This window comes from Ammospiza nelsoni, chromosome 3, assembly GCF_027579445.1.
Source record: "Ammospiza nelsoni isolate bAmmNel1 chromosome 3, bAmmNel1.pri, whole genome shotgun sequence".
NCBI lineage: Eukaryota > Metazoa > Chordata > Aves > Passeriformes > Passerellidae > Ammospiza > Ammospiza nelsoni.
Window position 1 is genome coordinate 98,892,091 of NC_080635.1, and position 25,405 is coordinate 98,917,495.

Sequence of the window (25,405 nt, forward strand, 5' to 3'; positions counted from 1 at the left end):
TCCATTCAGACTCACCCTGGATGTTTGCCAGAAACAAAACAATTCTCATTCCACTTAAAATGCTTGCCCTCGTATACATATACATCTGTAATAGGTAATAGATCTGAATTTAACTTTACAGGACGATGAGCTAGGCATATCTGTCTCCCTGATCCATTAGGCACTGGGAAGCACAGATCACCCTAGGAGACACACTCCATTGATGCCTTCCCATTTTGCTAATACTCAGCTTTTAACTGACATCAGCACCGTGTGGTAAAATTGCTTCCAACCTCATTTAAACAGCTGCACGTTTGAACAGCCTTAAATGATGGGTTTTAGTAAATTGGTGAAGCATAAGTTTGCGTATGCATAAATTAACCTGGCCAAAAGCCAGCTTTTAAGAAATCCATTCTTACCTAGCTGCTGGAAATAAATGCTTTCTGTCCAGAGGTAAGGGAAAGAGGGTGGGGGTAGTAAGGGAGATCTTACTTAACATCCGATTGATTTCAGCCTCCCAAATGATGCACATCATTGGTGTGGATTGAGCAGATCAGCGCTGACCTGCTACCTCTGACCTCACAGCTGCTCGGCTTCACTCTCAGTGCTCGCTGAACTGAAAGAACGCTTTGGAGCTCCTGCCTGATTTTCACAGCCTTCCTATGGCAGTACAATATCCACTGCTGTTTCCCTTTCATTGAAGCGTATCTTTCATATTTCCCCCCTTTTCTCACTCACAGTACTCTACACAGGCTTCATTATCATTTCTTTCTCTTTTCCACAGAAATTGCTCTTTTGCAGCATTAATATAAACTGTCCTCCAAAGATTTCTGCAGGCTGCTTATATAAATCAAAACATATGAAATCTCAAAGAATGAAAGAAAGCACTGAAATCTTACTGGAGAATCTTGAAAGCATTTCTCTCCTCCTGCTCCCATCCTCCTGCTTTTTTTGTAGATTTTTTTTATTTTTTTAAATATTTAAATCATTCTTCAAATTGAGTTGTTTTGGTAAATGAGGCCACATCAAATACTGCCTTGTAAATACTAGTTGAAATAGATTGTGATTTACTTCCTTCTACTCCTAAACTTTCAGTGGCTTTAACACATATTTGTGAAAGTTAGCTTTTTAAATACCTTTTTTTCCTTTTTCCTGGAAATGCTAGATGCTCCATCTAGTGGACTAATTGAGCACGATTGAAACTTATCACAGGTGGAATCCTTTGAAGTGTCAAGAAAAAAACAACCTTATTGTAACAAATAAGAAGGAGAGGGGGAAAAGAGAAAAATGCAGATTTAAATTTGTACACAACATGTATACACATTTGAGCAATAATTACAAGCATTATAATGCATCCTAAGAATTTATTCTCTTCACAAGCAATACCTCATTGAGATAGCCCATTGTTGCCATGGCAATATGTCATAAATTTCTGTCAACTACCTAAAATAGCTGCAGATCACAAGGTATTCAGGTTGGGTTTGTTTCGTTATTTTTAGTGCTTTATGGCCCTTTAAATTTCATTAGAAATAATCTTTGCTTTGTAACTCGAAGGCACCTTTGTTGAAATTTGATGAACAAACCAACATTTATTATATTTTTTCACTGTGAAATGTTTTACATCTTGTATAAAATACTTTTGTTAAAATACCTTAAAATGTATATAGATTTCTTCCTTGACTGATATCTATTTGTTTCCTTTAATTTATGCTCTGAGCACTGATAAAGCTGGGAGAATGTGCTGTGCTGTTGTGACTTCTCTACGGATCTTAGTCATCACTCCTGTCATTATTTATAATAAGATTTTCAGCATGGTCAAACACTTATTTCGCCAGTGAAAGAAAAATACAATACTGAGTTTAAAAATGCTAAAGAGCAGGCCATCATTAAATCCATAAAGAGTCATGCGTGTACAAGAAAGGATAATTAAGAGTAAGTGTGAATTCACCTACAATGTCACCTACTCACCAAGGTGCTCTATTCATCATTGTGATTGAAAGCTGCCATCCATGACAGAAATGTTACAAAGATCTGCTTGAAATGATATCATGATATTAGGGACTGCAGAATTTCTATCACTAAAAAGGCAACAGCATATTATAATTCTTTGGGGAAGCATTAAAATTTTATAGAAAAATTCACACAATCAATTTAAACTTCAAAACCATATTTGAATTTGTGGGTGTGGGGATTTCAGGTTGAAAAGCTGCTTTTTTCCTTTCTTTTTTCCTTTGTTTTATTCCTCCCCAGCTTAACCTTTCTGTCTATGTATATATTTGCCTTTTGTGTAACAAATCAAAGAAACCAAAGTCACTTATTTACTCTGCATGTTGGCATATGATTACAAACAGCAAGCCCATGCCTTTGTCTTTTACATTCTGCTTTGATAGATGCGTATTAAAACCAGGCAGTGCAACCACTGCTTATCAGAAACTTGTGCTGTGATTTTGTGATGTAATTTAGCCTGAAATACTTAATATCATTAACATTCTACTCAAGCTTCACATACATAATGCTGCAGACTCTATAGCTACCAAAGCCAAAGACATAAACAGGCTTTAGTGTCCTGAGGAAAAAAAAGCAACCTCACATTTGGTAGCTGACGACCCTATTCATTGATATAGTCAGCCTTGTTTGCTGAGCGTGAGAGGAGATTTGCAGAACAGAAAAGACTATATTCAACATTCATGAGCTGGGGCATTTATTATAAACTACTCATAAAAAACACATTTTGCCTATAAATGAGCCAACTGAAGGTAATTTTAATATATACACAGCTCAATTTCTAAGAAAACTATTATAATTAAGGCAACAGGTCTCAACATTCATTGCTTCTAAAAATAAAAGAAAACAGACCCAGAAAATTTAGCATAAAGTCCTTTATCTTCCTTTTTTCCCGTTTTTTTTCCCCAACATTTTATAAATCTCTGAAAGAAAAATCCAGAACTTTCACTATATACACAAGGTGAAAAGGCATATAAAGTTTTAAGTTCACTTATTTTCATGCTTGCAAAACACTTAAGCAATAAATAGTAAGAGGAGATTCACAGAATGTGACAGCAGTTAAAATTCTTAGTATATATAAACACACACACATATATACCTCCATGCATGGATACAACTGAAACACTCTAAAATTGTATTTGAAGAAAAAAAAAGTCAGGCCAATTGTAACAGCCTAGTCTCACGTCTAAAATATAGATCACAGAGCATACTTCCTGGAAGGGGAAAGTTCGTGTAAAATTACTATGTTGTGACTTACACATAGTATTATTAAAAAAAAATACAATTGCTGTAAGAAAATCAAGCTTCTTCCTGATATACAAGCTGCTTTTCCAAGCATCAGTGGAAAGGATAGAAAAAGGGGAAAACTGTGTTAAAAAAATTTAATTTACCCAATTCTGATATTTTAATTTATAATCTGTATTCCATATAGAAAATTATATTGAGGTCCTTCCATTTGGATAATACCTAATCTCTCCTTTTCATGCTTTTACAGTTGAAAACAATGTGTTACCAATTTCACATGCAGATCAAGACTTCTCTGATGTCAGAACCCTGCAGCTTTTCCCCTTTGCCTGGCTCTCCAGTACTGTGAATGCTGGAATGGAAATAAAACATACTGCTGGTAAAAAATTAAGTAGTATATTCAATAAATGTAGCAGTTTTCCAGAAAAAAACAATTTTGCTCAAGCTATGAAAATGTATTAAAAGTATGAAAAATAACTTCAAATCAGAAGTTATTTACTAGATGAATTTTTTTAGCAGTTTTCATTACTTGTATGTCAGGGATTTAATTTTATACCTTCTTTTAAGCTAACCATTCTATTTTCAGGTGTCTATCTGAATGGAACTGAAATCTTACCCAGGGCAGTTTCTAAACATAACTAGTAGTTCTTCACAGAAGGAAGAAACAGCAGAAATACCCTTTTTAGAAAAAGTTATCACAGGTACTACCCCAGCTTTAGTGGTTAAATATCTTTCATGAAAGTTCTTCCAAAGCAGACTAGTGTTATTTTTTTTCCATCAGAATAAGTTACAGTTTATTTATTTTTATATCAATGTTTTATTATCATTTAGTTTAGTCAGGCTTTCTAAAGTTCTTTTTGTGGTCATAATACATGCCAATGCTATGGTACATTATTTTTCAAAATCAAAAAAAGTCATTGATCTTATTTGAAAGTTTTATGCTCATGCCTTCTGTCAGAGAAGATCTTGACAATCTTTTCCCATCTTGACAATCTTTTCTGCTTAGAAATTCAGCTTCATTTTGTTGAGATTGAGACCCTAGAAAGCTGTAAGTTAGAATTAAGAAGGAAATATTTCACAGAAAGAGTGGTCAGATACTGGAATCATTTACCCAGTGAGGTGGTGGAGTCATCATCCCTTGAAGAATTTAAAAAAAGACTGGATGTGGCACTTGCTGCCATGATCTAGTTGAACAGCTAGAACATCGGCTGGACTTGATGATCTTATAGGTCTCTTCCAGTCTTGAACTTCTGTGATTCTGTGTGATTCTGTGAAAAGGCTGTTTATCCCAAAGACCACTTGACTATGGAGTCAAAGGAGAAGGCAATTCTCACAATAGGCATAACAGGAATTTTAGGTACCTGATTACTTCAGTTTCAAACCTAAAGTTACTTATAAGCAGGACTTTGTGAATTCCCCTTAATTCCATTCTTGAGTACTCGTGGACCTCTGGAATTATGACAAGAAAAGGCTTCTCTTGAGGTGTTTGATTGATTTACTATGGCAAGTAAATCCTGGTACACAGAAAACTGAACTGAGACGTGGCATCTGAACTGTCTTACAACATAACATAAAATGTCATTGGTTTCAGTTTACCTTATTCAGAATTTGCAAAGCTTTGGTTGCCACCTATCAATCCAAACCTTCAGTCCAGCAGAATACCAGTTTCACTGACTAAAATGACACCCAAAATCAGTGTGTGAAATACTGAAGCAGTACTACTATGCATGAATGAAAAGCAGCCTTTTAAGCCCTTCCCCTGTCATTGGGGCCATAACTTATTTCACTCAGTCCAGTCCTGTCCTAACTACCCTTAAAAAACTAACTACAAACCAGCAAATTAAAAAAAAAAACCACAAATCAACAAAAAACACCAAAAATGTAATAGAAATAAAAGGCAATTATTTAAAGTTTGAAATGCATCATATTAATTTTTAAGTAAAGTCAGTAATATTCTTAAAATGACATTATTATTGATTAGCTAAAATGAGTGACAGATATCGATGAAATTCATATTAGGAAAATGCCAGTTTGGCTGACTTTCCATCTTAAAACTGAATCTCAAAATCACTTGTAAGAAGGATGCAGCAATAAGGGACAAGACTAATCAATCGATCAATTGCAATATTTTAAAAAAGTAAAAAGGAGTTGAACTAACAATACTGAATATTTCCTGGGTGAGTAAGGCAATCCATAAAACACGTTTCTATAATCCTCCCTCAGAATCTCTACATAAAATCATAGCAGAGGTTTGTTTAACTCAATATTAGTTAGGAAATATTACCTGTTAACCAATAGTATCCTGTCATGTATTCTGCCTTATTTTGACCAAACAGGAAGCTTATTTGCCTAATTCCAGGACTACAGTTTTTTCTTGTAGGGTTTGTGAGTTATCATAACAGAATGACAATATAATTTTTGGCAGATATGAATTATTTCAGCAACAGAGATTTTACTTAACTTTTTACTTAAAGTAAAAGCTTTCTATTATTTTTAAAGACAAATCTTTTAAAAGTGATTTTTCATTAATATTTCAACAGGCTAATAACAATAACTCTGACCCTATTGTTCATCTTTCCTTCTTTAGAAGACAAAAATATTTTGTAGGAAAGTTTAAATAATATTTTCTAAAGAAAAAAGCCACACCTATCGAATTACTTACCTATCTGGTAAATATTTTATCTCCTACTGGTGAATATTAATTTTGGGCCTATGTTAATAATTCAATATATGTAATAGTTATATAAATATAAATATTATAGTTCTCTAATATTTACAAAAGGTAGAAAACTCACTTTATTGGAATGATTAGTCCAATGAACTTGGAGTTTTTCCCATCAATGCCTGAACATACTATCAGTCATCACAATTCTACAATCCGATTTCTTTTTTCGCTTATTGTGTCAGAAGATATTTTGCCAACCTTCTCAAGAGGTTTCTGTTTATGATAAAATTGATTTATGAAAGGAAACTTTCATTTCTATAGGTTACATCTTTGTCAAGATGTAACCGTGTGTGACATGGGTGTAAAAGCAAACAAAAGTATTACATTCTTTCAATAAATTTTAGAAGAACATTTATTCAAAATTTTGGTTTGGTCTATTCTCAGATTTTTTTTTTTTCACTTTAGTATATTTCTACCCTAAGTAGCCTATTTTACACACAGGAAAACTTGCATGATCACAATATTAACTGTATGCAATATGAATGTGTTTCAATCTCTCCTAAGTGTCTATACCTGTAGTAGTAATACATAAGAAGAGAAACTGTTTATTTTTCAGTCTCACATACCCAAACACTTGGCACTGCATGAATCATTAAAACTAATGGAGTCCTGAAACATTGCCAGACTCTTTCTTTCATTGTTTAGGGCTTGTTTTTGCTCACAGTGATTTCAGCTGGACTTTTGCCATTAATTTCAAAGTAGGAATAGGTCATTAGAATAATCTCATTTTTCCTGAAGTTTCCATAGGAGATCACTTTGCTGATTGAACCACAGCATAATTTTATCTTTGCCTTGTCCATTTCTTCAAGTTTAATTATTGAACCAAATTCTTGAATTCTGTTTTTATGTTAACAATGGGTATTTTTTTGTTGTTTCTGTCTCTCTCAAATTAATGTCTAGTTCATTTAATTAATGAATTCAATGAATACCGCTGGCACATTAAGCACTTAGTTTGTTTTACCTTGTCATCTATGTATCTGTGTATTATTACCCATAGGTAGAATACCTTAGCTCTCACCATGAACGTTTATACAGCTGAGAAAATTGCAATAGTTTGGTGCATGAACCACAGTTAAAATTTTCTGGTTATGCTAAACAAGGATCTGATGTGGTTCTTGACTATTTTATCACGTAGTCACATTCATGGATTCTTGGCATGTCAATCAAGCAACATTCTTAGACCTCTAAGCAAAACAATGTAAGCCCTGATTAATGTTGTATATGTGGTAAAAAGACTCAGTAATTTGGATACTGGGAATTTGGACAATGACCATCAACTTTCTGCAGTAAAACTGCAGGATCATATTTCACTTCCTCAGAATATAGTTTTAGTAGGATTTCCTGCAGCTAAAAATAGAGACTAGAAACTATGTAACATGTTCTTTAATTATGCTACCTTTTTAATGGTACCCAAAATCTGAACAATATAGTATCATTACATAAATTTTTTAAAAGAATCATAGAATTTTACAGCAGAATCAATTTAATTTTATTCTTCAGGATCCTTGATGAGCATTAAATGGAGATGAAAAAGATTGTAAGATAAACTTTGAATCAGGCTCTCTTCTATTTGGTTTTTATAAAGAGCTCTCAAATGATACCAAATTTATTCCTTTCATTGCAACTCTAAAGTAACGTGTTTTGGCATTTCAGTGCAAAGTGCCTTTTCTTCAGACATAATGGCATTCTCCGATCCTTCTGGGCTATTCAAGCCTACTTTTGTGAACAGATTATATTTGATTAACCTATAATTTATGTATGGCTATTCAGGGGCTACCATGTCAGGACATCACATTTTTAAGAGTAAGGAACATATGTTCAAAAATTTTAAAAAAGTTAAAAAAGCAGTTATGGAAAATTAAATGAGATAATGGGTGTGGCATCAAAAAAAAAAAGGTTTTCACTGTCATTTAAGCAATATTGCTCTATTTCTCTCCATAATATGAACAAAAAAGAGATAATTGCATTTTATTTTCTTGAGTAGAAAACCGTTCTACAGTATTTTTTACATAAAACACATAACCAGCTTTTGTTTGTAACTGTGTCATTAAATGATGTCGATCAATAAGTTGTGATCTTCCTTAGAGCTTTCAAGTAAGTTCAGTTTATTTATGTCAATTATTATCACTCATTTACACCACTTTCTGCTGGAGAAAATGAAGGATTGCATATTTTCCTTTGTGATTTTGCCTACCTAACTTTTCTTTAAACATTGAATTGAGTGGTAGTATCTGGTAGTATCAGGTGTCATTCCTGTTTTATTCATCATGAGCAAATAAATTTTAGCAAGCTTTGCTCACAGCTTTCTCAAAAGAGCAAACTCAATGTCAATTATCAACTGACATTAGGTATCTAGAAGAAAGAATTTCAACACAAAACATGGGGGTTTGTCAATGTAATACTCCAAGATAAAGAGTTATATTTCTTGGTGAAATTCTGGCTGTAAAGCTCTCAATAAAAATTGTCTTTTACTCTCCACAAGACTCTTAAAACTTTGAAAAAGTAAGTCAACATTCTTTTCAATATGTTTTAAGGACCCCCCTCACTTCGCAGTTAGGAAGAAGAAAAGCATGTTGAAACAAGCTGTCTATCTCCAATGAAACAAGCCTTATTCTTTCTCCTATCACAGGAGGAACAGCTGTTAGGGGGGAAAAGTCAGAAATATTTGAATGAATTCTTAAAAATAATTAATGTAAAAGACATATTGGTGTTTAAGTAGAGTTTAAATATTTCATAGAATTTCATCTTGGATAGATTTCTAAAGAAATGTTCATAAAATAGGGAAAAGATTGTTTTTTTATGCTCATGCTGTTTATCAGAATATAATAGAAACTCCTAGTAGCTATGGTACCAGGGCAAGACTGATATTGAATATTTTTGACAAAGATAATATTTAGCATTAGAAAATAATTACAAAAATGGTTGTTATGAACCACAGTAGAATACAGGTTAAGGTCCTCTCTGATTTCTGAAGTTAAATATTAACATCCACATAATTTTTTAATACTAAAAATATATTTGTTCTTCATTTGTGCAAATTCTGATCAATGTAACAGTAATTTCTCTAACTTAAGTGTAGTATTGAGTAACTGATAATTAATACATAATGAAGAAAGATTTACTAATATCTTCTAGAAAGTTATAACTGTGTGCATGAAGAAAATCCAAATATAAGTAATTCTTTTTACATGATAATCAAAATATTTTAAAAATAATTAAAGACAATTGAATCAGAGTAGTTGAGAATAAACTGTTTGCATACAGGGGATTGTACACTCTTCTCAAATTGACTCCAGCCATTACTTAGACGCATGGGAAATTAATTTAATAATTTCCACCTAAGGAACATTTTTAGAATTCAGTGAAATAAAACCACATAGAAAACCAGAAGTGTAATTCAGCGATTCAGCTATTCACCCACTGTGGATGTCTACTTTGAGAAAAGATGAATCATTCCCTTGAAGTGTCATGCCTTTTCATTGACTATAAAAAAGATCTAGATATGTTGCACCTCACCTAACTGTAGTAATTTCCAGTATTGATGTCCATATATTCTTTAGCCATCTTTAGACAACACAGTCTGTACATTTGTGCACAGTCAGGGGAAGTCTATTTTATGATAAAATCATCTGAAATAATAACAGAAGCCTAATCCTAAACTAACTTCTTTTTCAAAAAACTTGTTTCTTTCACTGGGTCTAAAGGAGGCCTGCAGCGATGAACTCAGACACAGACAAAGCATTATTCAATACATCAGAAAACCACACAAGAATTCTGACCCATTAATGTTTTGCAGTCCATTTGTGTGATGTCAGTGATACACAATGCTCAAGGAGCCAGAAAATTATGCCAGTATTATATTATGATAGAACTAAGGAACTGTGTAGTGGATGATGCTGACTGTGTGATGTCATTCTGCAGGATCACAAACAAATACCTATCTCAGCAAAATAACAAAAAAGCTGTCTTAAAAGATCATTCCACTTTCTATTAAGTGACCTAGTTAAGAAATGCTCTTATAACTACAGAGATAAAATGACTAGGAACACTAGTCTGGCAACAGCCAAAATTAAATAGAAGGACTTAGAAATATGTGTATCAGAGCCTACTGATCACTGATATACCTTGAGGCAAATGGGTTTTTTCACACAGAAATTTCAATGTGAATGGATCTTTATTAGGCAATGGATTTTCTTCATTTAACTTCTTCATCAGCTCTGTACGAACACATTTTTTTTCCCCCAGATGATTTTATTGAAAATATTTCAACTCAAAAATCCGTACAGGAAGAACATTAACTGTATGTACATACACACCCCGACATTTTTCCACACACACAATTACATATGGGTAACAGGTAATGTAGGCAATGTTACTAACTCTTTTCTTGCAGTATCTGTTACAAGTATCTGGTATTTTGTTGTACGGAGGAACAAAGGAGCTTTAACATCTTCATTACTTCTGTCCTGCACTAAATAAGGGTCTGAAGGGACAGGACAAGTATGCTATGCAATGTGTACAGTCTCCATGTCTTTTTGCTTCCTTCGTGTACTAAAAGGATTGTATGCAAGCACTCATTCTGCCAGAATATTTGATTTTCCTTCCAAAGGAAATTAATACATGTGAGATTTTAGCATGCAGCCAGGTCCCACACTGAACGGCAGCCTGGGTGACCCAGCAGAAGGGGATGAAATTTAGACATGTCCCGTACATAGAAATTTTCTAAATGGGAAAGATGTTGAAAGATTGCTTGTTAGGCTGAGAAAATCCCTTTTCCTCATGCAGATGAGAGCTCACTTCAGATATTATTTTAGTACTTGACTGACTCCTTTTATGTTTCTGTGTTTTTTCTGTAGCATCTTAGCTGACCTCAGCACATGTAACATGGAAGGAAGACCTAAGCCTTTCAAGAATGTTATTACTATACTGGTATCTAATTTCTAAATAGTTATAATATTCGTGTGCCTCTTTCATCCTATTGAATGATGTATCGGGAGTTTTTTGGTGATGGGCTTTTTGTTCTTCAGCCACCCTGGCTCTCTTTAAAGTAACTGGCACTATTTTTGTGAACAGCTCATCCTGAGCTATTCAAGGTGATTCAAAGGCTGAGAACTGCAGCTAAAATATACAAATTCCTACTTCAAACCCCCTTTGTACATTATTTTCTGTACAAACTTTTCCATGTTTTCCCACAATCAAGAAGAAAGAATAATAATCACCCCTATGAATATTCATGGAAATTGCTCTGTAATTTTAATATAATTTTCATGGAACATCTATTCATTGTACCATGAAGAAATTGAAGCTATGAAAAACGAGAAACTTTGTAGTGTTGATAAAAAAGGCCAAAAAAATGGGAATAGGCGTGAATATGAACAAATCTATTTGAATGGTAGTTCTTTTCCATTTAAAAGCTGTGAATTTAAAATGTCATGCAATAAATACTTCTGTATGGACATTTCAAGGAAATCTCCTTGATTAAATTGAAGAATTAGTTTAAAATTAATATTTATTTATTTATAATATATGAAATGGACTATTCTGTTCTTCTGTTTAGCTTTAATGCTCTGGAAACTCTTCATTCATAACAATTAAAGCTTTGTTACCCATAAACTCATATAGTCAACATATGAATGGATAAAGAAAAATAAAATAATGCAAGAAGTCAACAATTAAATTTAGAAAATGCCAAAATTAAGGGGAGAAATTTCTCACATATACAGATGCATGAGATCTTATTTAATTATGAAATGATTTTTTGGAGGGCAGGGCAGGGGAAGGCAGGGCAGGGAGGATAAAGGAAGGGAAGGAAAGGCAAGGGACTTACATCTGGCATAAACATCACCCCTGCATAGGAAGATATGCAATTCAGATGTAAAAGGATCTATGTATTTCAAGTTTTCACAACTTAAAATCAGTTGATTGATATTTTGATATTTTGAAGTATTTTTAATTCCAAATTAATATCAGTATTCAGTTATGAATAGACGTAATAAGGAAGTTCTCATGCCTGTAGATATTAGGCTAAAGCATAAAGAAAAATTAATATACGGAATTATGGTTGTGAAATGTGGCAAAGAGCCTAGAGACTGAGCTTAAGCACTGCATTAACAATTTGGTATCTGATTTTTTATAAAAACTATATAACTAAGCCTAAGGTTTTAGCACAGAAAGAAATCTTAAAAACTTAAATGAAGAACAGTGGGATCACAGTGCAAATATTAACGAAGAGAGATGTTTAAACAAAATCATTATTTTAAAAACTTTTCTGTGTCCACACATCTTTTTCTGTCCTCCTGACAGATTTTCTTCTTTTGATATAACTGGAGGCAGTGAATGTTGTTTTTTTAAAAGAAAACATGTTGGAAAGCCTCTAAACAAATGCATATTCTTTTACCCAGAAACCTATCATTTCAGTGTGTTCACAGTCCTGAGGAGACTTCATAATATATATATATATTTTTTTTTTTAGTATGCAGGGCTAATAGCCAGTCCATAAGACTCTTAAGCAATTCCTTTTTGACACAGACCATGTGTCATGTTGTCTGAATTTATACATGCATATTAAAAAGTATCTCTATGAATTTACTTGTATTGAAGATTTACTAATAATTGCATTTACTAATATTGAAGATTTATTTTATCTATGTAATTCTACATATTAAAATTTGCATAGCAGAAATTCCATTTCACAGTATATTTTTCTTTCTGATTCTTTGGGAAATAACAAACTTACACTTGAACTAGTCTTTTCCCGTTTTAACAAAAGCAAGTTCTTTTTTGTATTTCAGTAAATCCCCTGGGGTCCCATTCTCTTGTCTTTTTTTAATTACTAAAGGCATGTATTTGAATGTGGTATTCATTGTACATTTCAATAAAAATGACATAAGGTTAAGAGAACAATTTTATAAATACCTTTGTGGTACATTAGAGGCAGCAGTGGGTGGTAATAATGGCTCCTTTGTATGGCATTAGACATCACTTACATTTGGTGGTGGTATTCAGTGTAGTACTCCAGAGAATCAACATCTCCTGATGATTCACCTTTAATTGCTGGATTTTATCCTTTCTTACTAGAATGTCAAAATTTTCTTCAGTTGTGAAAGATATATAATACCATAAAAATAACAATAGTGTGTTAAGTTATTATCTAATGAACCCTTTTTGAAAAGTATGAACTCTTTGGAAAGTACATATTGTTTTAGTAACACAAACCTCAGGAAATACAAAGTAGGAGATAGTAATGTTTTTCTATTGCACCATGCTAGCTATGGAACCACAGCAAATGCTGAAAAAAAGATGATGTGACATATGATGGGAAAAAACTTAAACAAAACCAAAATCAACAAAACAAAAGAAAAAAAGCAACACTATTTTTGAATTATATATAAATGGATTACCCCAGGATGTAAGAAATTTTACCTGAGGCAGGAAAAAAGCACTGGATACTAATCCAAAGCAGAAATTGACTAGTAAGGTTTATTATATAATCTTAATTATTTATAAAAGTGTGCAAAATCAAAATGTTCAATTAAATAAGAGGAAATCATTAATTTTTACTATATTCTTTTTCTCATCTTGATCTTGTAGCTTAAATTAAAATGATCCTGGCCTCAGCAAAGCTGTGTTAAATTGCTAAAATGTGAATTCAAAGAGTGTGTTCTAAAACCTGTTTGAGTTTTGAGCCTCAGTCAATACAGTTTACTGATGATGGTAGAATGCCATTTAATTAAGGAAGTTCATAGAGCATTTTGGTGAAACTTAAACAATGACAATCTTGGTTCTAGTGTCCAATTCACTCAACAAAATACGACAGACATTAATGACTAAGAAATTACACTCTACTGTGAGACAGCAAATAGCTCACTCTGTACTGGGAAACACCATCTAGCTGTGAACAGAAGTTATAGTGCAACATATAAAAATCAATAGACTCAATTCACCTGTGCCCTACAGCATACCTTCATGATTTTCTATAGTTATCTTTCTACCCAGCCTTTCTTTACAGCTGTCTTTGATCATATCTTTCTCTTTTCACCTACTATATAATGTAACCAGTATTTGCTTAGCAGTTTATCAGAGACGGCCAGTTTAAATCTGAAGGCTTTCTTCCACAGGAAAAGATCCTAACAGAATTCATCTAATGTCTACACTGACAAACCACAAGTAACCTTTATGGGTATTAGGTCAGGTCCCAGATCAGCAGAGCTGTCTAGAAAGGACTCCTAAATTGCAGCCAGTAGTCTGGAATGCACTGACTTCAAAAAATAGCTCTATTTCTTACTTTGAAGCACTATAAAAACTGCTGTCTCTCTATCTATAGCCTCTAACACTGATTTTGTGACTGTTCAGATCTCCTTGAACATTTAATGTCTTTTTAAAAAGTTTTATTGGAAGCAGAATAAAACACCAGTTTCATCTCTTTAGTTAGAAATAAAACAAAACTCCAAATCCAGCATTTTAACAAAAATCATCATCACAAAAGTTTGAAACCCTTTTTTTTCCTATGAACTAAGAAACACCAACCAGAGATAAATCATGAGTTTACAGATTTGAAGTAAAAATAGTCTGTCAACCAGAGCACAGACTTGGTTCATGGCATAAAATTCATATAATCAAACCTACTACTGTTGGAATGGGGTTTTTTTTGTGGGAACAAATGTTTGCAAGTGTATATTTCCTTTAACCAGAAACTCATTTATCCTCTGTTTTCTCTTGATCTCAGATTTTCCATTGTAATGTGCAGTGTAATAAGTAGTTCAAACTCTGATTGATCAGTGGCACCAACTAGTATTAGTAAAAATCAGTGAGCAACTGATCTTTAATACCTTATTTAATACCTTTTAATCAGTAACAGGGGCAGCCAGAGTCTCTAGAGTGGAGGGACTGGCTACCTTAAATAATCCGATGGAGACTGAAGAACCAAAAACCAGAGGCAGAGGAATCCTCTCATAATTTCTAGACAAACTGCAGAATTTGATGTTACAGAATAATTGAAGGTTGAATTAAACTCCCAGAAGTAAGGCTGACCCTTTTCCAATACTGTTCTACATATATGTAGCTTTGAACACTCCAGGAGTCAATAGATGACCATGATGAACCTTTGGTCTAATTTGTCATGAAAAATCTGCTAATAAATAACCCTTGGACAGTTGTGTCACCTTTTTGGTTTTTTGACTATTCAAAAATTTTTTAAACAATCTGATTAGATTAGCAAGAAGATTACTTAGAAACTGCTGATGGTTTTGCTTCATCAATCAGGAGGTAGATAAAGCACTAGCTTTTTGCATGTCAAAACCTAATAACAAAATATTTGATATAAAAAAAATAAGTCTGCTCTTCTGCTACTATATACCAATGCCACCTTAATTTCAATATACAGGATAAATTTTTATTCACAATGGAGACATACAATATTTCTTTTGACAATTTCTCACCTTAACAAAAACAAGGATATGGTGAATAAAAAAGACCTATACATATACAAAACCTATCCATACATAGTAAACACTGTATTGTTTCAGAAATGTGTTTTTACACATCTGTTCATTATTTATATTTTACTTTGTCTCAAATTAATTATTCCATTTGAAAATTACATATATACAGGAAAACAATCTCAATTAGTAACAATGCAACTAGATTGATGATTCTTAATATTTTAAAATTTTCAGGCAAAAAAAAATGTAGGGGTTTGTTAAATTGATTTTTTGTTTTCCTCTTCCTTTTGCTAGCTGTTCAGTTTACTTCAGATGCAAGTTAAACAAATGTTTTGCAGTAAATCAGGTTATCTAACTGCAATAACCCTATACTTAGGTTTCTGTCTTCAAGGGCACATAATTTGTATCCTGAGGTCTTGAGAGATATCTACAACGCATCACTTGTAGTCAGGTAGAAATTATTTCTGTCTTTATCAGTTGGTGCCCTGGTCCTGGTGCTGACCCCTCGAGGGGCGGCTCAGCCTCACGGCGTCCTGGGCTGGGTCTGGCGTCTCTGCAGGTTGAACCCCTGCCCTGGGACCGGCCACCGCTGCCTCTCCCGCTCGCCCTTCAGCTCTGCAGGTTGCCCCCCACCCGCAGTCACTACCTGAACAAACACCCCCCTTTGGGGGCCTTCTGGGGCTGAGGGCTGGAAGCATGAGAGCGTCCAGAGGAAAGGGATCATCCTGGAAGGGGTGTTTTGTGCAACAGTCTCTTCTGTTTTGTTACTCAGGCTTTCCTGTGCTACACGCTGTATTCCCTCCTCTGCAGTCTGCGCCAGACAGTTCACCATCTAAATTAGTCAGCACTTGACATGACTAGCTCAGGGATTTTTCTGCTGAAATAATGGAAACAGAAAAGAATAGTTCCAATACATTTAATATTGAAGTAGAAAGACTTGGCTTTGACAGGAATAATTGTGCCACTTTGGTTTATACAAAGATCTTCAAAGAATGATGAACAGCCCAATAAGTGACCTCATGACAATCTGCTTAATTAGAATAAATTAGGAGAAAATATTGTTTTAGCAGAAGAAAATCACTAGAGTTGTCTCTAACAAGACACTTAATTATATACATCAAGGGGAATTTCTTAAGGGACATCTTTTTTCTTCATCTATGTAACTCATTTAACATATTTCCATCTTTGCAAATGTGACTGGGGAGATACATCAAACTGGATAAATTAAATCTAATTTCAGCACCCATATAAACTTTGTAAAAGTTTCAACCAATCAAGAAAGATTAAATCCCAAAGCTGATCCTGACTTTAATAAAAATTACATTTTTTACTTGTGATGAGTGACTAAATTAGGGTGTAATAGCTTAACAACACACTGAAATGAAAAATTGCCATTGTTTTACACTTCAAGCAGATGTCTAGAGTTATGAATAGTAATACAGATTTGAAAAACAAAACAAAATATAACCAAGAACAATGAAAGAACCTTATTTTATGATTAGGATTTTTTCCCTCTAAATCACAAGACTAAAAATTTTAACTTAGAAGATAAAGCAGAAATTGTGTCTAATACTTTGTTTAAAAAAGATACATTGCAGGACAATTAACAGAAGAACTTAATCTACCCTCAGGACTGAATGAATTATCTATCTAAACACGAAGACATATCCACATTTACATTTAGATACACAGGAATATACAGACTATAAATAATCTTACATATTGCACGAAAAAATAGAAAAGATAAATCCTTACATATAGCATTATTAGCATGTATTCCAATATTTCATTATACCCTCTCCTACTATTATCTGAGACAACAAACTGCAAAACAGAAGCTGTTAATAGAAAGATGGCTAACAGAAAAACTTCAGCTTCTACATATCAGTCCTGAGAGGCATTAATTGCTAGTAAAAAAAGCTTGAAGACTGAAAGGATTCATGCTCATGATTTTATTATAATTCAGTTTACACAAAAATTGGATCATGACACTGTCTTGTATTTTAAATCAGAACAACTCAGAAAAAGACTGGAAAACTGCTTCCATAGTAGTTTCAGAGTCACATATGTTTAAATCAATTTTATAAAGCTAGTTTATCCTTTGTCCAATGTAGAGAGCATACTCTAAACTGTGCTCTTGATTCAGATTTAAAATATCAAGCTTAAAAAGTCTCCAAAGTAAGAAAAAAAAGTTAAGACTATGTATTGTTTCTTAGAGGATTATATCTTGAAGCTAATTTTCATACTGAAGGCCTTTTCCTTCCTTAATCTAAGTCATCAGGTAGAACTTTCTATGGAAGAGCTCATAAAATAAAGATAGAAGATAGATTTTTTTTTTAAAGTGATTTCATTTGGTATATTGTGGTTTTTTGGGTTTTTTTCCTTATCAGCTTCCGCTCTATTTAATTCTCATGCTTAGAAGTATTTGGATGTCCTCCCAGCTTGATGACATAATTTTAAATTTTCTTTATTTTAATTTTTTTCACATTTCAATTGAGCCCTGATGAGTACATTCCATCTGCTTACCGTGCAACTGACAAATAGCTTGCAAATTAATGATCTCAAGCTGTGAGGAACCTCTTTCTCTTGAGTTCAAAACTCATATGAACTCAATGTTGAAGTTCCTGACATTTTTGAGGGTCTGAAATGCCATTAGTGAACTACATAATGAAACACATTTGGAAATGGTTTTAATGCAAAATTGTGTAATAAGATATCCTTGTAAAAAGATTGTAATTTCTTTTTTATGTTGCCATTGCATTTTTTCCCACAAAACTGTATACAACTTTTAGCTCTTTTTAAATGAGACCTTTATATCTTCTATTTTTTATATCTTCTATTTACATAATACCTCTTGTTAGGTAAAGCTACATAGCTCTTTCCACTAATGGATTGACCACTGACAAATCAACATCATTTATTCTCATTAGGAAAAATTAAATCAAGGAATACAGAGTATTCGCTCTAAATCTTGTTTTCAAATTCCTATAATAAATAATCATTTATGACTCAGATAATAGATGCTGACTTTTTTCAGAAATCAGATTAAAACAAGGGGACCTTTATCCCCTTGGCGGTACGTGTATTGATGAGGCTGTAATGGGACACATTGGCACTAGAGTTCTGGAATAGGTAAATATGGCATAAAACCTTTTTAGAGAAACCATACTATTTTGTAGCAACTAGAGATATAAAAGGAACAGTAGAGTCTCTTGAATATCTTAAATAACTTATGTTTAGATTACTGAATCCTGATTTTGGTCAATACAGCTCATTGCTTTAAACTAGAACTGTGCCATGGTTGCAATGATGGACATCACAAGTTAATTCCATTAACATTGTTGCATGAAGAGCAACAAACATCCCAACTCCATCGAAAAACTGTAATTTATTTTTCATGTTAGCAGGGTCTTGGAATTCACAGGGTTGATTTTTGATGAAACTACACTGAAAAGTTTATTTCAGGAGTATATGTAAGATATTTAGACTGCTAAGGGCTTTTTTCCAGCCATGGTAATTGAAAAGGTTCTAGCCAAAGCAAATTCTCCTTACAATGAAAATATTAAGATTGAAGGAAGACAACCAAGGTGCTCACTACATGTCATCTGAGCTTCTCCTTGACTACACTGCCATTAACGATAATGTGATTCTGAATGCTTTGCCCCCATACACCTACCTCAATTGAGATATCAATCTTGAACTGAAACCAATCACAGAAAAAAAAATGTATGTGAAAAATAAGAAAAAGAACACAATAATCAACTAGTCATCTTGAATAATTACTCTATTTTCAAATGTTCTAATCTGAACAGCCTCAGGGTTTTCATATAATCACTCATCCCAAAACAGTTATGATCTTCATTTTCCTCAGATGCACTGGGGAACTCTTTTAGACTCATCTCTCTTCTATTGGAACTCTTATCCAGGAAATCTCTGTAACTATAAAATTGAGAAATGTTCCTGGGCCTACAACAGCAAACATCAAGTGAGGAAAAATTTACCCTGTGCTACAAATGTTCTAGACATGAGTACTTTAAAAAAATAATTTAACTCCTTGTTACATTATGGTACCTGAATCCAAAGCACTTTAATCAATTATGCTTCTCAGAGCTTTCTTCTAAAATACAAAAGAACATATTAATCTTGTTAAATTATCACTACAAATTTAAATCAGCTCTCCAGTTCTATTCCTTTTTATTCTCCTGATAAAAGCAACTCATTTAACACAACTATCTTATTAATGCAATTTCCTTATATAAACATTCTGCATTTTGTTTTGAACCTGGTTCTGATAGCTGAAGCTTTCTCTAGGAGTTTCATAAATTTGCTTATCGAGCAGGTTATCTTTGTATTCTACCTCTGCAAAGCCTATGGTGTGTTTCCAGTTAACTGCAAATTTTACTAAAATTGTCTCAATTTTTGTGTTTGCACTTATAAATCTCATGAAACTGAAAACCCTTAAAAATGAATTTTGACTATCCATGAATTGAGGAATCTTCTACTCACAAAATCTTGTCTGGCAAAGGCAGAAGTGTTTTAGCATTGTGGTCTGTCCCATTCACTCCAGAATTCCTTAAATTTCATATAAACAAACTAAATGGACGAAGATGGCATGTCTGGATAAAAATGTAATTTTAGAATTAAATTTTCTTTATTTTTAAAGAAAAAGCACAAAATCCCATGAGGCTAAGAGACGGCAATTGCAGGTACCTCTACTGCTCTCAAAGCATAGTGGCAAAAGGCAGGGACTGTATGAAAGAAGACAAGAAAGTTAGCTTTACTATGAAAGACTTTTATATGCATTGAAACACTGAGTAAGAGAAGTATTAGAAATGTTGCTTTGTTTAATTTCAAAAGAACTTCTTTGCATAGGAGACATTCTTTATTCAACATTTCTTCTTTGTCCCAAGAGAACATAAAGTGATGTCATGATAATTGTAATTTTCACTATTTATTTTGCTTTGTCAAATCACCTTACATATATGCTATAAATTTAACTCAAACATTAAAACCTTCAATCATTAAAAAAAAGAGAGACAGTGAGATTATTTCATTAAATCCTCACAGGCCAAGTCAAGAATTGCGTCTCAGATTAATGGACAGTGGGAAGAATTGAGAACTGGTTGAGGTCATGGAGTGTCCCTCGCTGGAGATATCCAAGAACCATCTGGATACAATCCAGTGCTGTGTGCTCTGGGATGATTCTGATTGAGCAGAGAGGCTGGAGAGCTTGACCCACTGTGGTCGCTTCCAACCTGATTCATTCCGTGATTCCCTGATTCTGTGATACAAGAAAAGAAAACATAATTCTACTTAAGTGCATTGCAGCTGGGAGTGCAGATTCACATCATGGTAAGACTACTTTCTATGAGGTAGGAATAATTAATAATTTAGTAATTTATTTGAATTACTCATACATCCACAGAGATAAAGGCATCCTGGTTTGAGATTTATTCCTCATAAGACTTACGTCCCATTTTCCACCATCTTGGAATTTAAAATTATCAATTACAGTTGATACTGTTTATTATCTGAACATTTTAAAAATTATTAAAATCAATACAAATTTTAAAAGTAATAAATTTTTTAAAGCGTCTTATAATTTGTCTTCCCCTAGGATACATATTTTTTTCAAAACCCAGTTCATGTTTTGTACCCCTGATATATACTCTGTAGAATTTCTCCATATTTCAACTGCTGCAATAAGTAGAAAAAAATTGCTCTTAGCACACTGGAAGACAATATTCTGATTCTTAGAAAAAGGCTACCATTTTGTTTGATTCTCCTACCATTTTGTTTGATTATCTTAGTTTTCCTCCTCCACAGTTTTCAAGTTTAATAGAAGTCACCTCAAAAAAAATTGAAAATACTGTAAAAATTGACTTATATAAAAATAATAACCCAGGACTTCATGTTGATTTAAAGAATTAGCATTCTAATTTAATTTGCTTCATTTCTAATGTATTCTCCTGTTTTTAGTTTCACACAGTGCATATCTAATATTACCGCATTAGTATTTATCAGTGTTACAAATGTGCTGCTATTATAAAACCCCCCACCTTCTGCCTCTACTGCAAGGTAAAATGAAGAGATGCTCCTGCAAAATGATCATTGCCAAAACAGGCGTAAACAGGGATTCACCACAGAATCATTTGGGTTGGAGGGAACCTTAAAGGTCATCTAGTTCCCACCCCCCATCATGGATAGGGATACCTCCCACTGGACCAGCTTGTTCAATGCCCTGTGCAACCTGACCTTGAACACATGCCAGTGAAGAATTTCTTCCCAATATCTACCCTCTTTCAGTTTGAAGCCATTACCCTTTGTCCTACATGTACACGTCATTGTAAAGTCCCTTTCCATCTTTCCTGTCAGCCTCCTTCAGGTACTGGAAGGCTGCTCTAAGGCCTTCCTGAAACCTAATCTTCACCACACTGAACAACCTCAACTCTCTCAACCTGTCTCCATAGGAGAGGTGCACCAGCTGTCTGATCTTGTCTGTGGCCTCCTCTGGACACGCTCCAACAGATTCATGTCCTTCCTGCGATGGGAACCTCATGAGAGTAGAGTATAGAGCTAGAATTACTTCCCTCAACCTGCTGGACAAGCTTGTCTTCATCCACCTCAAGTTCCAGGCTGCAAGTGCACATTGCCAGCTCATGTTGAGCTTCCCATTCACCAACACTCCCAAGTTCTCCTAAGGGCTGCTCTTAGTCTTTTCTCTGCACAGCCTGCATTTCTGCTTGCCTTGTTTAGCTTCCTGAGATGTGCACAGGCCAACCTCTCAAGCCTGCCAATGTCCCTCTGGATGTCATCCCTTCCCTCCAGCCTGCTGACTGAACCACACAGCTTGGTGCTGTCTTGCAAACTTGCTGAGCATGTACTCAATCCCACTGTCAGTGTCACCAGTGAAAATGTTTAAGTACCAACCCCAATACTGACCCCTGAGAAATGTCACTCATCACTGGTTCTCCATTTGGACATTGAGCCATTGACTGTAAATCTTTGAATGAGAGCATTCCAGCCAATTCCAAGCCAGTAATGGAATTGCTGGGTTCAAAAATTATAAACTCTGGGTGACCACATATCTTAATTTTTCATCTGTACATCAGCAGTTGATAGTCAGTCCTTTTTCATTTTACTTGATATTTGTTGTCTGGCTCACTGTTTTATCTGTGTCATATGATTTAGCAGCTTTAGTGAGTTTACAATAAGTTACTTGCATTAATTAGATTTTAAATAGCAGAAAATTGAGTGAATAGATTAAACTCAAGCAAATGTCTTCCATCTGCTATTATTTTAGGTCATGCTATTTTTAGTACTCATACCATGCCTTCCAGGCCAAAGATTCATGCAGACAAAGTACATATAGCTGTGACTGTAAGCTGTGATTTATAACCTTATCCATTAATACAGTGAACAAAAACTGTCATGTATTCCAGCGGTATAACTGTGATAATGAGCACCATTGGCACAGCATAAAGCTTCCTGTCTGCCTGTATTCCTATTAAAATATACATCATGCAACATATGGGAAGCATATGTGGGTTTACAGTCATTTCTGTCAAAACATGGCATTAAGGTCCCAAGTATTTTATCACTACTGTTTGTTTGGTTTCTTAATTGAAGACATTTTTAAACAACACTGCCAGGTACCTTTGGCTGTGTAGTAGATTCTATGGATTTCTCAGAAAAGAAGCTTGAATAAATGATGTTTACATTAGCAGAGAATTTACACTGAATGGTTTGTAATCTGTCATGCAATTTTCATTCGGTGGAGGAAGTGAAAGTTCCTCCTATTTTTCAGCAGAAAATAATCAAATAACAAAAGAAATTATATTGTGAATTTTGTTTGCTTTCAACTCTTTTACTGCAAATCCCTTAAAAAAAAGAAATTTCAAGAAGCAATTGTTATTTACTCTCAATTTCATTTTCATCTTCCATACAATTAAACTTCCAAGGACATGTGGACAGTATCTTTTTGATACAATTCTGCTCAATTATTCCTAGAAAGAGTTGAGGTAAACTAGTCTTTCAGATATATGACATAGTTTAGTGGGACTTTTCCTTTTGATACCTCTTTACTCACTATAAATACAATTGTGTGTAATTTCAAGCAGATTAGCAAGTTTCATTTAACAAGTGGTAATTCTCATATTTTAGCTTAATAGACTAGAAGAGCTATGGCTATGTTTTTTCTGCTTACTGTGAGCTCAATGTAAAAAAAAAAATAAAATCTACATTTAACATAAAATTCTATAGGTGGGACTCTTTCCTTTTGATTTTCTAGGTGCCATCTTTAAACAAAATTAAAAAAAAAAAAAACACGTGAAAATTCTTATTATGATTAAGAAATATTTAAGTCCCAGTAAAAAAATCAGAGGTACATGCTGAAAGCTAAAATCATGTGTTTTATTCTCCTAAATAGGTTCTCAACTCTTGTCTAAAACAATGTTATATCGAGACTCTCCACCTCCAAAATAGGAGCTCCAAAGCTCTTCAGTGTTTGAAGAATGATTAAAAATATTACATGAACTGTCTCATCTATTCATACAGAATATATTCATTCCGAAAGGCATCTTTATCCACATGAATGAGAAGAAGCTTTTCAGAAGTAGTTAGCAAGGACTCACTAAAGGTTAATCTTGTTTGACCAACCTGATCACCAAAAAACAGGACACAATGTAGTAGTGTCCATCACTGATACCTCTTGAGCTGGGCGTTGAAAAGGTAAGATTGCTGAGATGCAGTTTTCAAAAAGGGAATATAATAAAAAGCGACATTTACTTTACCTTTATCGATTAAATTGTAGTCTAAGAGTTCAGAAGGAAGGTGCAGCTCCAGAAAAGACTGAGAAAACCTTCCAAAGTCATTAAATAAATATCAAAATACCATTGAAAGTTGTTCCTTGGTAAAAAATCAGGAGAAACTTAAATGTACAGCTGTTCACAGAAAAAGATTAAAGGATAAAGCAAGAAATAGAACATCTATAAACATGGACATGAAACTACTCCAGAGAATAGTTTTTAAGATTTACCCATTTTTCCTTTTCTTTTTCCATTTGCTTTTAGAAAGTAAGTAATTAAAAAAATATTTTTCATATAATAAATAATTTTTGAAATAGGTTTGTTTACTTAACTTCTTGCATGATGTCTATTGTGATCACTACTTTCGTGAAGTGCCAGTCACAGGCAACTTGGAGGTAATATGTAACCTAAGACTATATGATGCAAGTCACTATATAGACCCACTTGTACTGGGTAGTTGATTAATGAAAGCTGCCTGTGAAGGGATATGTATAATTGCTGGGAATAACAGAAGAGGACAGAAGTTCTTAAAATTCATTTAGTTAATCCAAGAGCAGGAGCTCACATCACTGTCACGTGAATTCTTCGTGTGGCACATGATGACAGAGGCTTCAAGTTCAAGGCAGGATGAAAGAATAATTTCACAAATCAAAATAGTTTAGGGTTTTATTTTTGACTGTAATAACAAATACCATATGAAAAAATATAATGTTTCTCCTGATACTGCTCTGTGCTATGAAGACATAAAAAATAGCATTGCTTCAGTACTTAGAGGTTGTACTGATTGTATTAAATTTGAAAAGTTACAGAGCTGAGAAATTTCTTGATGTCAAAAAACACTAAACTGGAAAATCCAATATGAATCCTGAAGTTTCCAGAATAAAAACTGCAGTTAAATTCCCCAGTTATAGAGAGATTTGTTGAGAACATATAAATAATTTTAAATACTAAGAAACAATTTTTTTTTCAAGTTGATTGATAAAAAAGCTTTGGTTGCTCGAAGAATCTAACACTTGCATCTTAAATTTCAAGCGCAATTTAATATTGGCAAGATTATCTTGCTAAATTGGTGGGTTAACAATTTGTAATACTACAGTTGTGTACACCTACTCAGACACAGTAGCAGTCACAAAGGCAAAGAAAAGCTTTGAGAACAGCAGATGTGGCATTGATGAAAGTTTGGGTTTCATTGATTTCCAAGTCTG